The 16,125-nt window shown below is 45.4% G+C and overlaps 1 protein-coding gene across 1 annotated transcript in view; it reads right to left on the reverse strand.

The window, feature by feature from the left end:
• The window catches only part of FRAS1 (Fraser extracellular matrix complex subunit 1), a 107,676-nt gene that overhangs the window by 71,854 nt on the left and 19,697 nt on the right, over positions 1-16,125 (reverse strand). The window contains exons 2-5 of the mRNA XM_083861299.1: positions 4,193-4,300; positions 2,231-2,323; positions 923-1,082; positions 254-387 (exon numbers count right to left, since the gene is read on the reverse strand). The gene's annotated coding sequence lies outside the window, so the exon portion shown is untranslated. The remainder of the gene's footprint in view (positions 1-253; positions 388-922; positions 1,083-2,230; positions 2,324-4,192; positions 4,301-16,125) is intronic.

Below are 16,125 nucleotides of genomic sequence, written 5' to 3' on the forward strand. Positions count from 1 at the left end.
AATACCAGTTTCTTTAGACATAATTTGTGCCAAATTAACTTGCAAAGGAATGATAAAAATAAAATGCTGGGGAAATAAGGTATCAGGGAAGACACACACAAGCTTCACCATCACTCCACACCATTTCTGCAGGTCTCTTTCCCAAATCACCCACTTGTCACCCAGAAGCTTTGCTTGCTAGTTTGGTCCCCAGCATGAGAAATGCACACTGCCCACGGAAAAGGAGGTGTTGAGAAGGCTGGAGGGTCCTGACCTGGCTGCAGAGCAGAGGCTGGCAGGAAGCTGTGGAGCACTGAGTTACACCATCCCTGCAGACACATCTGGAGCAGCGGCCCAGGCTCCAGCCCTCGCCATCCTGGAACACGTGGCCATTGAAGGAGCAAGGCTCTAAAGGACAGGAAATCAAGGCGGAAGTTTCTTTTCCAATGCCCTTTAGTCCCTTTCTGTCACCCATAATTGAAACACGGCTTTTGTGCTTCTCAGAATTCGAAATTGCAGTTTGCCCAAAGCAGGTTAAGAGGGTAACAATTCCACCAGTTTCCAAGGGGCTTGTGAATTAAGAGCTCTGGATACACTTCTCCCACTAGGTCTCTACAAGAAAAGGCATCCAACAGCTGAAGAAACATTCTTGGAACTTGCAGTCTAAGTGAATAGGAAATACCCTAGGGTTTTTTCTCAATTTTAATCTCCAAAATGAGGACATATTAGGCACATCATCTGATCACTGCTTAAAGTTTGCCCCAACCTTTTGGCCCATGGGTGAAGCCATTAAAAATGTAAGTATGGCAGCAGGACAGAAAGGGAATTACGAGACATGCTTGCCTCCAGTATCTTCCCAACAAAACTGAACAAGAGAAGAAAAGCTTCCCAGATGTGGGGCTAAAAGGAGGTTCTGAGCTCAATGGAACCAGACAGTACTCACCACCAGGGCCCACACATTTGGGACAGCAGGATCCCTGGGCAGTGTCCTGCAGCTCCCCTTGTCCACAGGTGAGGGCTGGGCAGGTCTTGGGGTTGCAGGTCACCTTCCCGTGGGCACAGGAGCACTGGACACATCCCGAGCTGTCCCACTGCGTGCCATGCTGCACACAACAAACCCGGGGCACAGAAAGCACAGTGAGACCTGGAAATAAGCCTTGTCCCTTTCCAAGTCCCTCCTCTCTCAAGGATGAGACTTGGCACTGATAAAAAGTGGCTTTCTGACCATGTGACAGTGGAATTGGGATGTGAAATGTGACTGTAGGTCACAAATATCCTTCTCGTGGGGATGCCTACCCAAAGAACAGGCTCAAAAAGAGCCAAAAGACAAAAGCTGCAGCAAGAGAACAGCACAGGAAAAGGCAGCAATAGCACAAGAAGAAATACAATATATTATGATGAAATATTGTACCACCAAATCACAGGCACAAAGAAACATGAGAAGAGGATGGGTGTGCTACCCCTCCTGTTCCAGTTTTTGTTTTGCTTGCATCAGCTTCACGCCAGCCATGCCTCATGCTGGAACACAACATCCATCTCAGGTGTGGAGAGTACAGACCACATATGCAAATGTGTCTGGGCAATTTAGCATATTTCTTGAGATTGAGACCTGACTTGCCTCTTGTCAAACAGAAAAGTCTTTAAGAAACCACACACAGGACTTGAGTTTGCTGTTAAGCCATTTTTCTACATTTGCCAGTTGTTTGACATGATTCATTAGGTACTACCTATGAATCTTGATTTTTTTTTCTTATCTCCAGACACTTACTCTGATTATTTTGGCCTTTCAGCCCCCCTAGGTGAAACCACATCCCAGAACCTACTTTTTGAATAATTCAGGATTACAGAATACAGAACCCAGGTCGCAGAACAGCAATCAATCTCCAGCAGCACAGATGACTGCTGAGAGAAAAGCCTTCTCTGAGCACAGCTAATATGTCAAGTTCACTGTGCTTTGCTCCCCTTCTGATGCTATTGCACTGTCTCACTCATCCACAGAAACAGCAAAGGGAAGGAACAAGTGAGGAAATTTCTCCCATTAAGCTGTGCAGGATACGAAATTGCTCAGCAACACGTTCCCTTTCTGCAAACCCTGCTGACCAAACTCCTGCTAAATTCCACTATCTGACAGTGACAGGATATAAATGCAATGATCTATCCTTCCCCTGCACACCAGCTCAGCTGAAACAAACAGGGAGCTGAAAACAGGTAAGGATTTGTCCCCTGCTGAGGAACTGGGCAGAGCACTCACGCTGTGGATCTGTCCTTCGTGCTGGCAAAATCCTTCGGCTTGGGAGGCACACTCAGGACAGCACTTGTTGGAGGCTATTTGCAGCACTTCTCCCTAAAAAGAGACAGGATTCCAATAAACTGCTGACATCAAACAGGGACTTTAAAATGAAAGCAAAGCCATGAGACCTCGCTGGACCTGGTGCTCTCAGTTCAGAAAGGAAAAGTTTCAAGTGAAATACAGGATGCTGCTACACACATCCCCTTGTTGAGAGGTGGCACAGCACTTGATGTGTTTGACATTTTACCCCCAAAATAGCAGCAGAATTTACAGCCCCAAGAATACAGTTGGGAATTCTTCAGCTGAACCAGTTTTCAAAGAATAGAAAACACTTGTTCGAGACAAAACTCAAGATTCTTAACTGAGAGGCCTCTGAGAAACATGAGACAGATGTTGCTGAAACAAGATCAGCAATATTTGCATAAATCTCATGATGAGTAGAAAAGAAATAAAACATGGAGAGGGATGATGATTTCTGACCTTGCTTTTCTGTTGGTGATTTATCCCTGAAGCATGAAAGGAATTTTTTTTCTTCTGAGATCCTTGGTGATCCTTTTCCATACTTAAATGACCAGATGTTTTTAGAACACTTAAACATTTTGTCTTGAAGATTGCCCATGTCAAGGAGTCACACAGATTCATTTCACACTTGTCCTGGGTTGCAGTGTAGGATGTACACAAAGTATTTATTCTATCACCATCTTCATGAACTTTTGAAACCAGGTGGGGCAGTGTTTCCCCAAGCCCCTGCCTCTTCTGCTAATGGCCCATTAACGCCTGGATCATGAGTCACAGGTAACTCCCTCCAGGAGTTATCTCTGTTTAATGGGACATCAAGGACCCACTTCACACTCCTCATCCTATTGTGAGATGCTCTGCCCAGGGGGAGGAGCCAAGCATTCTCACCTGGATATAAGCTGGTATGTGGGACAGTGCAAGGGCACTTACCCACTGGATTCCCAGAGGAGCAGGGCTACCAGACCATTCTACAGGATCACTGCTTCAGGAAGACCCATCTCATCTGGTCTGCTTCCACTACCCTGCTCAGGCTGTATTCTGACTCTGTCAGTGATCCTTTGTGTTATCGCATTTATTTTATTTTTACCTTTTTTACCTTTTTTCTTATTAAATTATATTTCTGACTTGGAGCCTCTCACTTGTTTTGCTTTCAAACCACGACAACACTATAAACCTATTTCCCTTAATGAGCTTTCAAGTTGCCACCTTTTAATTTATCTGATTTTTATAATTTTATCTAATGCACTCATTATTAGGTGTGCCATGACAGCACTTAATTTCCCTCCTCTTTAGCACAAAAAATCCTACTAGTTCAGTCTAGCTTTAATCAATACACAGCAATAATAACAAGGAAAACCAGTAAGAATCAAAATTATTTCCTCATTAGTGCTGTCATATTGGGAAACATTTTAACCTGCTTCACAAAGCCATATAATTATACTGACAGCCTCTTTAAAACACTCATTTTCACTGCTATTTGTGCACTCTACCCCAGCAATCCAGATGTTAATGCAAGACCAATTCCATGGCCAATTAATGAAGACCCAGACAAAAACAGGCAGGAGACAACGAAAGCTCAGCAATCATCACGAGGAAGAAGAAATGGGAAGACAGACAATCTCAGCTCTGTTGTTGCTCAGCAGAGTGGAAAGTGCCCATCTGCATCTTCAGGGAGCCCCAGCCCCATCTCCAAAGGAAGGGCGACTGGAGGCTGGGCTCATGCTGGGAGGTTCGAGCCCAGTTCAGGGGCTTCCTTTGGGATCAAGCTGCTCCAACACCTGGCCTCAGGCTGGAGCGCGGCAAAGGGGACAAAGGCTCCACACACCACATGTTTTCACTCCAAGGAGGAGTGCAAGGACACAGCCTGTGCGTGGCTCTGGGAAGCCACAGGAACTTGCCCCTTACCTTCTGGAAGTCACACTGAGGGGCTTTGCAGGCCACAGGCTCACAGGTGACAACACTGCTCCGGCATCGGCAGTCTTGGCAGGAATCCGGCTTCCAGAACGTGTTATTCTGCAAATAGAGTTGGAAACGAGACCCATGCAGCACAAGGCACATCCTGTTTTAACAACATGTCTCAAATAGCTCCACAGAGACAGACTGCAGCAGAGCCCCCCTCCCTCCCACACGCTTATCAACGTTGGCACTTTTCACTCAACAACTTCCAACACGCAGCTGAAAGACAAGGCCATGCACAGCCAATAATCAGCTCCAACAGCAAGATAATCCAAACTCCAAGAACTCCAGGTAAGTGCAACACCTCTGGAAAACTTCCCTGTTATCAGGTTCAGACTGTCCACACTGCAGGTTGATCCCAGAGGTGGCTTTGAGGCAAACCCACTCCTGGATGCGTGGCCAGGCACAAACAGGTTCTACCTGGGCATGTTTACTCCAAAACACCACCAAGGAGACTCTGGCCAAGCAGAGGGTCTGACAGATCTGCGAACAGTTGTTGCCAGCACTTGATCAGTGCACCCAGCTGGGACACCCACAGCTAATTCACAAGGGTTTTCACCAGCCCTGCTTGACCACCTTCCACTCCCTCCATGCTGAGGTCATGATCCCACACTGCCTCCACAAGAAAATGGGAAGAAGAGGATCAGTTTCTCACCTGAAACGCTGTTTTCAGCTAGACCATCCCTATCCCTGTTGTGTAGACAGACACTGGGCTAAACTGACCCCACACAGGATATTTTCCTCTGTAGGATGGACACCCCCTATCCCAGGATTTGTAAGGAGAACAGACCTTGCTGCTCATTTACACCATGTAGTGATTTGCTTCAATTTATTCACAGTGCAAAGTATGAGTTGGGCAAATTAAGCTATGGAAGGATGATTAGCAGTTCACTGCCATGAGCACATTTACAGCTAACTACTAAAACTGTTAAGCATAATGATAAAACATCGAAATGTGCCTTAAAGGCACATTAGGCTGCTTAATGAGAGAAAAAATATCCTGAAAAACCAGGCCACTCACTCAGGCACTTCTGTTGGGTGTTGGATCAAGAGTGTCAATCTGCAGCTAGTGGGACAGCCAAAAATGCTGCAAAAAACAGTCCTCGTGTCCTTCCCCTGCTTTCCAAAAGCATTTCTCCCACATCAAACTGTGCTCCTCTCTGTGGCAAAGATCATTCACACATTACAAACACTCCAGCAGTGTCAGAAACTTAGGGAGATTCTCCTAATTGATGGAATGACGGTGGCAATGTTGACCTTAGAAGGTGCACGGCCCCTGGGGGTAAGGCAGCAGCAAGGCAAAGAGGGAACAGTAATTCCTCCTCAGGAACACAGCTGGCTCTGCCCTGGCTCACACGCGGCTGCAGAATAGAAACCCTGACATCATCTCTGCCAGCAGATTTACGGTGCAGTTAGAGAAGAAATGAAGGTTAAGTGATGTGTGTGCCAAGCTTTAGCTAACATACATATCGGAGTTAATTCGTCCCGCTGGCTCCAGCAGCGCTCTGTGTTTGAAAGCTGGCAGCTCCCTGCAGGGAAAGCCAGCCATGGGGTAACCAGGAGTGGGCAGACTTAGTGCCCCACCTCTTGGTTCTCCTAAACCTTCACCTCTGACCTCTCCTGCTTATTAAAATTTTCAAAAAGGAAAATAATTTCCACAGTGAATAATAACTAAAGGACTCTCACGGCACAAGGTCAGCACAGAGCCATCCTTACTCACATTCTGGGACTTAAATGCTCAGGTTTGTGGTAAGAAAACCCCTCTTTGCTCTTCTTTCTCCCCTGGTTTGTATCACAGCCCAAGCAGGCTGGCTCCTGTCTGTGGGCTCAAATCAGCTGCTTCTAAATTCCTTTTGTCAGGTGCTGGATCAAAACTGACACTTCTCTGCAGAGTTTTAAAAAATTCATTATCTAGTTAATCGTCAGGAAACTACCACCTGATTTGCTGGGATATGAGAGTCTTCCAGGCACCTCATAGGTCTTGGTGTCCAGGTCTTTGGACAACTCAACATTTAGCTTAAGATTCCTGGCAACAGACTTAAAGTGGAATTTGGAAAGTCTGGATCCCACCTGCGTGTCCAGTTGTGAGGCTTTGTTAGTGCTCACCCAGCACGTACAAGGAGACTTCAAAGCTCCCAGGCAATACAGTTCTAAACATAAAGCAAGACTTGTCAGTAGACACTTAAAGAACTGCTGGAAATCTTCTCCAAGGCTCTGCTCCTCAGTGGACAAATTATCTGCTGCGATCTAAGTGCTGGATTCCAATCCCGTTGAGAGTGTATTTTTATCAATGACAACTTAAGGGGCTTTTTCCTTACAAGTACTAATATAATTAACAGTATAAATAATGAAATACCATGCAGAGAGTGCTTTGAAGATGGAAAGCACTCCTTAAACACCAAGTAGTGCCATTTTAATTTATTAATTCCCTGGATTTCCCTGCATCAAAAGAAGAAATGATACCTAATTCAACTGAATTTTAAAACACCATGCTGCAAGGGGAGATACATCTACATTACTTATGTCAGTCTGCAGAACAGGGGCCAAAAGAACAAGAAATGCTCACAAACCTTTCGAGCCTGCAGACACCCAGACCAAGACAAAAATGAGATAAAATTGGACACACAGGAGTATATTGTGAGCATGGGATGAGTTTGGAGAATACTGATGAGGATTTAGAAGGCGGCAGAGGAGAAAAAGATAAAAGAAGGAGGCAAGAACACAACAAGCAGTAAAAGCAAAGAAAAAGCTAAAGACACAAAGAGCAGACATGGAGCAAAGGGAGCCCAGAGCAGCTGTGAGTGCTCCTGGTTTGCTGCTGTCACCCTGTCACATTAACCAGAGCACAGAAAGACCCAAATCTCTTGGATCACTGCTTTTTCAACTGGCCATCATAACTTCAGACAGCTGTACCTGTTCCTCCTCTACCTCAGAAAAAAAAAAACGAACAAAAAACAACCCACCCAACAAATCAAAAAACATCAGTCTGCTATTAATATGTGAAAAGCCTCAGTAATTTAATCAGGTGCCACTTAGCATGGGATATCATCACCCCAGATAACAGCCCGTGTGCTATTCTGGTGCAGCGACTGGGGAAATAAGAAGCATACAACAGCTGGTTTGTGTCCCCTTTCCAGCTCTTACGGCTTCCTGAAAACATCCAGCCCATCCCTACAATGTCACTGGATGCTGGAGTGTCCCCTGCAGCACGCAGGATGTGTGAAGTTGGTCACTGTGGTGGTGGCATTGCTGCAATTGCTAAGCAGGGTGAAGCCAGCAGAGCACAGCTGCAGTCGCCGTGTCAGCCAGGGGTCGAGCTGCAGATTTGTAGTGTCACACCAAAAAACCAGGGGGTTGTTGCTTATCCTGTACCCCACTAATCACCTGATGATGATGAGCAGTCTGGAGCACCCCTCTCTTGAGGAGAAACTACAGGAGCTGGGCCTGGTTAGCCTGGAGAAGACTGAGAGAGGGAATCTCATCAACCCACACAAATATCTCAAAGGTGTGTCAATAGGATGCTGCCAGACTTTTTGGTGCACCCAGTGGCAGGACACAACATAAGAAGTAACAGCCATAACCTAAAAGACAAGGAGTTCCACCTCAACATGAGGGAAAACTTCTTTCCATGAGGGTGGCAGAGCACTGGAACAGCTGCCCAGGGACTAAACTCACATGGACTCATTCCCGTGTCACCTGCCCCAGGTGACTCTGCCTTGGCTGGGGGATGGGACTGAGTGATGTGCAGAGCTCCCTGTCAACCCCAGCTATTCTGGGATTCTGTGATTAACCCTCCAAGAGGCTGCTCTGTGGCCACACCACACACAGGGAGAAATCCCAAGGGAGCTCCAAGTCCGAGTGCCAGCTCGGATTTACCTCCCAGGTCGTTCCTGTGTCAGAGACAACTGAGAAAAGGCAGGGATCGGGTGTCTCAGAGGAGGAATTCCAGGCTGCTTTGTTGAAATCGCAGGCAGAGCCCGGAGCAATTATACTTTTGGTAACAATTACCAGCATTACCCATGGGCTGCCAGGCGAGGAGCCTTGGCAGCGCCCGGCCCCGCTTTCATTTGTCATTTCCACTCCAATTACTTGACAATGCCAGGCAATTGGCAGGAGAAGCCCAAACGAGGGGGAAGCAGAGAGAGAGCACTGCACGGTCCGTGGAGCTACCCATTAATGGAGCGATGAGGAGATGAAAGTAATTCAGAGGCACATAAAGGATTCCCAGTGTCCATTCGGTTTGGATTTGATGTTTTATCTCCAGCAATGGGGAGCTGCTGCTCTGCTGAGTGTGTTCTCAGATCTGGTGTTTGCTGGCACATAATAAAAACTCCTTGACAAGGGGGTTTTTATGGGCTCATTCCAGCATGCCCACAATCAGAGAACAACACGGGAACGACTCGGCTCAGAAATCAAATGGAAATTCAACTCCTCTCAGTGGGAACAGCTTTAGTCCTACAGTCCTAGGAGAGTACAGAGCAGTTAATGCAGAGTGCAGGGCTTGATTAACAACACAGCAACGTGAACACGCTGTTCCAGGAATTGGGAACTAGTTCTCCCCTTCTTCCAGTCAGGGAATTAAGAAGTTAAATAAAGTAAAACAAGGTACTGTTTTCACAGTTCAACAGTCTGCTACATTTCCAACTGTTAAAGTCTTTCACCACTTGAACCAGCCTTGTAAAAATCAAGAGTCTAAAAATAACCTTTCCCAGCAGTCCTAAGATATTTCAGGGATATGATATTCCAAAATATTCTTCAAATACTTAGGTGCTGTTGTAATCTTCATCCTGTCTTTCACACAGGCACAGAAGCAGTCACCAGGAAAGGGCCCAAATGAACCAAATGCACTGAGAAAACAGGGCAGAGGGAGTAAAACTATGGTTTCAAATCATTGGTTCTAACCAGGATTTAAATCAGCACACAGAGATCTTTGTTCAGACCAACAGGTCAGTATTTTGGAAGCAGCAGTGCTTGCAGCCTCTTCGTAAACTTTCTTCTCACATTAAATCCATTCATGAATGGACATGGTGAATGACTGATAGCAAAAACAATGACTATTTTCTCCCATTTTCTTATGCTGCAGATTTTTTCCATGCCCAGTTGTGCGTTTTGATGAGCCGCACACACCAGAAATTCTCCTCAGCTTCCAGGAATAACATTTGGGGTCCTCCTGCTGGTTTTTCTCCTTTACCGAAGTAGTTCCTAACCTGCTAACTGGCAATTTTCAAACATCCTCCCCTGGAATGACTTCTGAACGGATATCAAACTGTTAATGGATGTCAAACCCATCCATTGGAGTGCTTGACTGAACAGCTGTGGAAAAGAAGGGAGGTAAGGGATTAATTTAATCTAAGCTAGATCACAGCCTTAATGATAGCACTTATTACAATCTGATGGCTATTTCTGCAGCAGCAGGGGTGCCCATCTCTGCTGAGTGATGCTGTGGTTGCAGGTGAACCTTTGGCAAAGGACCAAGGAGGTGATGTTCTACCCCCTCCAAATGATGCTGCTTGGTCAAAACTTGAACCTGGGAGAGCCACCAGGACATCAGCACTCCACAGCAAGTGACAGATGTGTCAAATGATGAAGTGAGACTGCCAGCAGGATGAAGAATTTCAGTTGAAAATGCAGGTTATGGGTCAATGTTTCCATGTTAACTGCATCTAAGCCAGGACAGAGTAAACAAGACAGACTAAGCCTTTTATCCCATTTCTAACAACAACAAAAAAAAAAAACTCATCAGGCCATGAAAATTCTTGATTCAGCAGAGAAAAAGAAATTCTCTTCTGTACCAGTCACAGCCCTCAGAAGCTCTGCACCAGGTGAAATGTAACTGTAATTCTATTTCCTGAAGGCAACAACCCATGCAAGCCATGTCAGCAAGTACAGAGCTACCTCCAATTCCAGGCTGGATATTTAGGAAGTATCCTTTCAAAGCAGGGAATAGCACACCTCGATTCCTGCTTTTGTCACTGTGGTTCCAAGCACAGTAATCTTCCACACAGCTCTCAGAAAATACAACCCTTTATATCCTTATCTTCCATCTCAGCTCCCTGTGCAGCAGATTAATAAACTGGTTCTCTCTTCCCTTCCAAAGGGAAAGAGGACCCCTGCACAGCCATTAATCTTGGAGAACAAAGGCTTCATTACTGAGCAAAAAATGATGAAGAAAAGCCTGTAGAGTAAGGAAAGGTGCAGACTGTCCTCATGTCCTCCAGTATTGCTTCCAGTATTGCTCTGGTTCACTGGGAGCTGTTGAGATTCAACAAGGTGACAATCTCATGTCCAAAACCAAATTGAAATAATGGCAGCAGGAGGTAACACCTCAGTGCTTGACTCAAACACAGGCTCCTTGCTGCCTTCTGCTACAAATAATTTAATTAATTGACTCTGGTACACAGAAACTACAGGCCCAAAACCAAAATCAGGCTTAAAATATCCTGAAAAGGGCAAAGATGATACGTATAATTTGTGTGTTTCAGGATTGTGAAGTGGGACCAAGAGGGACAGCATGAGGGGAAGGAGAGAAGTTAGGCAGCACAGTCCTTGGCATTCATTGGGTCACACATGCTTTGAAAATGATGATTTTTTTACAGTGACAACAAAATCACACCAAACAACTGAGAAGAACTACAGCTAATTAGCCCTCGCTCTATGAAAGAAGGAATGAATGCCAGGGGTACAAAAGCTTATCCTGTTCAAGAGCAGTGAGCAGACTGAAAGAGAAGAGGCAAAACCTTTGGAATAACAGCAACAGGTAAGCAACTGTGGCCAGAAGGTGCAGTGGAGGAAAAAGTAACTCCAGGGCTGGAAAGGGTGGTCAAATGAATCACAAACCATTGCTTTTCAGAGAAGAAGGTGTAAGAAACAGCTGTGTGAGGCACTTAAACTCCCTCCTGTGAGGCAGATAAAAGATGAGCAGAGAAACAGGGCATGGGTTGGCCTCAGCAGGAGAAGTACCAGTCTATTAATTAGCATGATTGGCCATCAGTCAGAAATAAATCATATTATCCACTGGTAAGTGGCAGCATTCCACAGGAAACAAATTGCTCGTGTCTCTGAGCTCATGCTGGAACAGTTCCTTTTGCTTTCATTATTCAGAAGCACTGCGTGAAAGGTCATGGCAAAAAAATATTTATTTAAAATTAAAGCCCTGTAATCCTATCTAAAGTATATTAATTTTTTTTCATGCACAGCACCATGGCTCTGTGACCTGACTTCCAATACAGTCCCAAGGAGATGTCAGGAGCTGCTCTGAAAATAACCATGATCCATACTTGGAACACGTCTCCAATTTGTTCCCTTTACCACAGTTCCTCTTCTATAGAAAAAACAATTTTACAAAATTTGACTGTCCACAGGAGAAGCAAGCTCAGGGACAAAGATTACCATAACCTCTACAGCTCCTGCACATGAATTTTTGTCTCTCACCTCCTTCTCAGCACTTAACATCTCTCTCAGAATAAATCTGCAGTAAAAGCTCGGAACAATTTACACGACAAGCCCATAATGGGGGCTGGAGCAGCAATGGCAAGAGGGAGCACATGCATAAGCCCTTATTTAGACTCTTGAAAACAGACTGGGGGGTTCCTAAATCTCTCCAATGCTCATCATTTTAAAAAGGGACAGTTTTATATCAAAGCACTTGGCTCCTTCACTGCAGCAATGTCTTAATCTACAGAAGCTGCTCCATGAAATATTTAGCAGAGGCAAAGCATATGCATCTCGTAAGTTCAGGCTCAGGAAGAAAATCCATTTTCCCTCCATCCTCAGGCAGCAGGAACAGGCTGGGTATTACAGTAAATAACACCTGAGAACATGTTTTTGTTGGCCATTTTAATTCTTCTTCTTTAATAAGCCTGCATGAGTGCTTGGTGATGTGTTTTTCAAAGCACATCTCTGGCATTCACAAAGCATCAGGCATCACTGTCCACACAGATTCAGGGAGAGGAGTAACACAGAGCTCTCCTCACATCCCTCTCCATGCCATGGATATTTGCCAGGCTGAAGATTGCTCACTGACATGGTGTGAGCCAATTCCTGTCAGGCTACTTCACGCTTGGTTAGAAATAATTGCTGCCTCATTACAAATTTAATCATGACACCGTGATATGGCAGAACTCTTCCTTGCCATCTCCTTCTCTTCCTTCTCAAAGAAGACGAGACGTGAAACAGATTAACCATTATGCAGCCTAGGCATTTTTAATTTTTTTTTTCTCTCCTCAAAGAAGGAAATTCCATTTTCCAAGATTTTGTACATGTAGTTTCTACATAGCTTAAGAAACATCTCACAATACTTTTAACTCCAGGCTCCTGCAGGATCCTAAGGTTTTTAGTTTTACTTCATCTGCATCTACTCTGAGAAGGTGTTAAAGTGGAAGAGTCCCACACTTGAGGGCTTGCCTGTGCCCTGAATGATTCACAGCCTCCCTGAAGAATGCAGTGATTTAGGAGAAGTGGCACAGGAGACACTCTTGAGAGAAGTGTCCTCTCTACTGAATGGGTTAGGGATGGAAAGTTCAGGATGGAGAGGTTCCCCCGTAACAGAGCTGTAAAACTTGAGAGATTATTCCACATTCTCCTTTCCCCACCCTCAGTCGCACTGTGCCATGAATGGAGCTGATGCAACCACGAGCCTGGCACCTTCCTAGAGCTACAGAAATCCCACACCAGGGATGAATGGGACTTATCTGATTGCAGGGATCAAGTACTAAGGAAGAAGCCCTCCAAAGCAAAAGCAGGTTAATCTCCTTTGCTGCACAAGACCTAATTTCTAAGAACATTGCAGCAAAACACAAAGGGGCATTCCCAGAACTACAAGTACTTAGAGCAGCTCCAATCACAATCCTGGTTTCAGTACATCCATCTCTCCTGAAGATCTTGGTGATGGGAATTCCCAGCAGCAAGGCCCTGGTGCTTCCAATACTTTCAGGTGTCTCTCTACCTGTTTCTCCCTATGCTTTCAAAACCAGCAGCATGTAAATAAATCATGATCTGATAACAAAAAAAGGTAGGGGATTTAGAAAAATATTCTCTTGTATTTTTTCTTTCTCTCCTTCCTTTTTCTTTTTTTTTTTTTTTTATTCCCTCAGCAAAATAAAAAAACAAGCTGGGAGATTCAAGACTACTGAATTAACTTTCTTTCCTGCATGGCTCTTCCACTCCTCTGCACTGGCACACTTCCCAGAGGTCTACACACAACAGCGTGGATGGATGGCTTCTCCAAACACCTGCATCCATCATTTGATTTGACCTCCAGAGGCCACATTCTTCCCTGCATCTTTAGCTACTTTTATCTTAAAAAGAAAAAAAGGAAAGTAATGTGGGTCACCAGAGTGAAGCTGGCAGCCAGGCTCCCTCCCTTCCTGCCTGCAGGGAAACAGCTGTGACTGCCTGGGTCAGTGGTGCCTGGATCAGCCAAAGCTCCTGGACTGCACCAACCCAGAGGAGAGCATGCTCCAAATCAAGCCTTCACCTTCTGCCTGGTGTTTCCCACTCAGGGCCATGAGGAATGCTGTTTCAGACACTGGAAAGAAACTGCCATAATGTGCAGTCCTGCTGAGACAGCCCATTTTTCAGGAGCTTGGGAACATGAAGAATTTCAGCGCTCTTTTCTACAGTGCAGTAAATACTGCACTTTAAATCCACTTGACAGCTGTTTTAAGTCCTGCTAGGAATCCAGCCTTCAGGTTCTGGGACTGACCTACAGCTCTGCCTGCACCACCCCTGGAAGTGTTCAAAGCCAGGCTGCATGAGGCTTGGAGCAACCTGGTCTAGTGGAAGGTGTTCCCCCCACGGCAAGGGGCTGGAAATGGCTGAGCTTTAGGTCATTTATGACTGTCTGCTATTTCTAGGAATATACAGAAGTCCTTGCACAAGGAAACGTTGAACAGAGGACATGCAGTGACAGATGAGTGGGAAGCAGCTGCATTATCACCTTTCCAGGATAAACGTGCTAAAACAGCAGCTAAACCCAGAGGGAATTGCAGCCATTCAGAATCCTCTCCTCAAAACACGAACCAGAGAGCTTTGCATTGAGGGGAGACTCCTACAAACAAAGAGGAGAGCAAGCCTGCAACTCTTTTTAACACAGCACACTGAAAATCCTCCAGCTTCCCCTCACCTTCAAGAGGCCAGTGAAAGATGCTTGATGAAAGCCTGGAGATGGCAAAAGCAGATTGCTCCAGGGAAATCCCAAATTCCCCAGCCCACACCAGCTCCCACCGGGCTGAGATATTGAGACAGCCAAGACACGCTGTTCTTGGAAATGAGGATGTCCAAAGGCGGAAAAAATTGCTTAACCCCTTAATAATCTGCAGAACTTTCCCGCCCCACAATGAGGAACAGAGAGAGGGAGAATTTCAGAGCCTTGCTCCAGGCACACTTGACTTGACAACAAGCCAACACATGGATTTTTTTTCCCTACCCTTCCCTGGATGATTAACTTGGGCACCACTCCCACATCTGCAGACAGAGTACACCGAGACTGAAGTGCCCATGAGCTACATGCACAAGTCCTATCGTGTCCACCCCACCCTCCCCACCCCATCATTTGCACTGGAAAAATAGAGGTTTAAAACAAAAGGGAGTTTGCCTCTCAAGTAAGAGGGTTAGCTACCCCACTTGAGCTTTTCTAGCCAGCTTATCCAGACATTATCACAGCTGTATTTCCACCTTGTGCCTGGGAAGCATAAGGAAAACCTCATGCAGGTGCCAGGAAAAGGATGGGGTTTTTCTCATGTTGCCATGCTAAAGTGAACATCTCTGGCTCCAGGAGCAAAAAGGAGGAAAACCTGGGGCAGAAGGACAGCAGACAGGCCCCCAGGCTCCTTGCTGGACCTCCAAGCTGTGGCCTGGGGAAAGAAAAGGGAATTGTACTTCCAATAATCCCTCCAGCGGCATCACCTGCTTGGAATCATCAGCACACGGTCCCCACCATATCACAGGGGATAAGAAAAGATCACAGAGACTGTCCAAACCCCAGAGCCTGCTGGGAATGTTAATCCAGCCTCCTGCCATGACCCCGAGCAGCCCTGCTGTGTGCACTCAGGGCAGCAAACTGAAATCCCCACGCTCAGCAAGGGGCTGGTTTGGGAAAACACAAAGTACCTTCAGAAAATCCATAATGTCAGGAGTTATTTCAAAATGTTTTCACTACGGGGGAGGAAAGCCTTCTCCACATCTTCCTAGAATGTCCTTCTTTCCTGTCATTTCTCCTTCCTTCTCCCTGATACTTTTCCATTTCTTACAGACATCATTCGTTACATTCTTAATACTCAGCCCATTGCACATCATTTACTTTTCCCTACTTGTTTTGGGGGTTGGCTCTGCTAATTGCTGTAACTTTCCAAAACTTCACCAGCTTCACCACTGCATCAAAAGAAAAATCCAAATTTTGCCATTGTGTTGCTACCTCCTCATTCAAATCTCTTTTCGGATTTTCTGATTGCAAAGCCTACTTACCTTTCAATATTTAAGTTTTTAAACCTTCCCAGAACGTAAAGAGGCTCTGAAAGGAGATGATATTTTATTGCTGCTTTGAAATGCCTCTGAGGAAAAACAGGGTGAAGTATTCCAGTGAACCACCTTATCTCACAAACACATTTGTTTCCAAGATCTAACAGTTCAAAGGAAAATCACTTGGGACAATGGACAATTTCTTCATGGACCAGAATGTAAAGTTGACCCAAGCCTGCCAGTTTTGCTGACCCAAAAACCAAGGACTGCAAGCAATTATTGCTCTCAATGAAGAGATACAGCAGCCAGTGTGAAACTAGAAGAAAACCAAAAGCTCACACACCCTTAGGGCAAGAAATAATATCACATTTTCTCTCCAAAATGTCTCTCCTGTGGATGCCTATGCCCTAATTTTTAGGTGGTCA

This window comes from Zosterops lateralis (genome assembly GCF_965231275.1).
Source record: "Zosterops lateralis genome assembly, chromosome: 5".
NCBI lineage: Eukaryota > Metazoa > Chordata > Aves > Passeriformes > Zosteropidae > Zosterops > Zosterops lateralis.